Here is a 1,727-nt window from a genome sequence, read left to right as displayed (position 1 = left end):
GACAGATTTCTGATTCTTTTGTTTTCACAGATTGCAGCATATTTGTAGCTGATGATGAGAAACAAAATAATGTAGGCTCTTGGCACATCCCCTGTTTTGATCTGTTAATAAAAACCAACTCTGCCACGAATGAGCTTTGTGGCTAAGGGAGAATCACTGTGCATCTTGGGGGCTCAGTTCCTGAGCAGTGTTTCTTCACAGGGGTGCTACTTGGATTTTGAACAGGACAGTTTTTTTATTGTTCAGTTTTATCCCCCATGCATGCAACTCAAGGCCACACCTACTAAATATCAATCGTGACCCCAGTCATGGTGACAACTGAAAAAAAGGACTCACACCTTTCCAAATGCCGTCTGCAGAGACCCCTCAGTTATGAATCACATAACATGATGCTGGGGTGTTAATTGTTCTATGATCACTGGCCCTTTTACAACATAATCAATGTTAAGGAATCCTTCTGCTAAAACACCACACATGTGCCCATAAATAAATAATATTGCAAACAATTTCAAGGTGATTCAAAGAGTCCGTAAAAATCATCCTAGTGTCCCACAGATTTTAGATTTAGAATTCTTGAACTAAAGTATTTCAAAGGTTCTTTCTAGTTGACATACCCTATGCTTCTATTATCCTGTGCCAGCCCTGAGTCATTTCTTCTCCAGACCAAATAGGGAAGAAATTATTATTATCAGCCGAATTTTCTGGTCCTCTTTGTTTCTCTGTGTCCCTGTGAAGCCAGGGTGCCAGCAACTGGCATCCAACTCTATTAGGATTGGGGTACAATGGAAAGGTTATGGGGGGAAAGTGACTTGCCCAAAAGTCAATCAATCAATCAATCAATCAATCAATCAATCAATCAGTACAAGAGCCGGAACCAGGCCCAGCCCTCCAGATGACCAGCCCTACGCTGCTCATCCACATCCACACACAGAGTAGTCAGTGTATTTAAGGACACATGGAGGGAGGCCTGCCCACACCTATCAATAGGGCTTCCTGGGGGAGGCACAGGGGTCCCAGGTGAGCCTGTCCAACACAGCATGTCTGACACTATGTGTGAGAGGCCTGAGGCCCCAGCAGCCCTACTCAGCCCATGGAGGCAGCCCACGGAGGCAGACTCTTTCCCTTCTTCCTTTCACAAGTGTCTGTGTAGCACCATCTATTGGCATCCACCTTCCTTATGGACACCAGGAATCAGAGCATTTTCCTTTCTGTCCATAAACCTGCCATCACTCTGGGTGACTTCTTCACCTCCAACCTGATGGCTTTTTCATTCCTTGGTCTCCCTGTTCCTGCACATCCTCAAGACCTGTGTTCTCCATGATGTTTGAAAATGCAAATGCGATTCCTCAAAGACCTAAGCGATTCTTCAAAGACCTAAAAACAGAAATACCATTCGACCCAGCAATCTCATTACTGGGTGTATACCCAAAGGACGATAAATCATTCTCTCATAAAGACACAGATGCACACATATGTTGATTGCAGCACTGCTCACAATAGCGAAGACATAGAATCAACCATCAATAAGAGACTACAGGGTGTCATCTTGTAATGCCACCAAGGTCATTCCATTAAGTTTGCTCAAAAGGGCCTGATTCAGTACCTCGGTGAGGAATCTACGGTGGATCTCCAGGACGATTACTGGGTTTACCAACTACTCGGGGCTGGAACCCTGAAGAACATGGGAGTGGCCTGGCACTGCTGGTCTCCTGAAGGTGTGCGCCAGC

General features: G+C 45.2%; 1 protein-coding gene across 8 annotated transcripts in view; it reads right to left on the bottom strand.

Annotated features, from left to right (window-relative positions):
* Window positions 1–1,727, bottom strand: part of NTF3 (neurotrophin 3) — a 65,738-nt gene that overhangs the window by 9,964 nt on the left and 54,047 nt on the right. The window lies entirely within an intron of this gene.

The sequence above is a fragment of the Macaca mulatta genome, chromosome 11 (assembly GCF_049350105.2).
Source record: "Macaca mulatta isolate MMU2019108-1 chromosome 11, T2T-MMU8v2.0, whole genome shotgun sequence".
NCBI classification, from domain to species: Eukaryota; Metazoa; Chordata; class Mammalia; order Primates; family Cercopithecidae; genus Macaca; species Macaca mulatta.
Note: the sequence above shows the minus strand (reverse complement) of the source record. Positions and strands in the feature narration are given on the sequence as shown.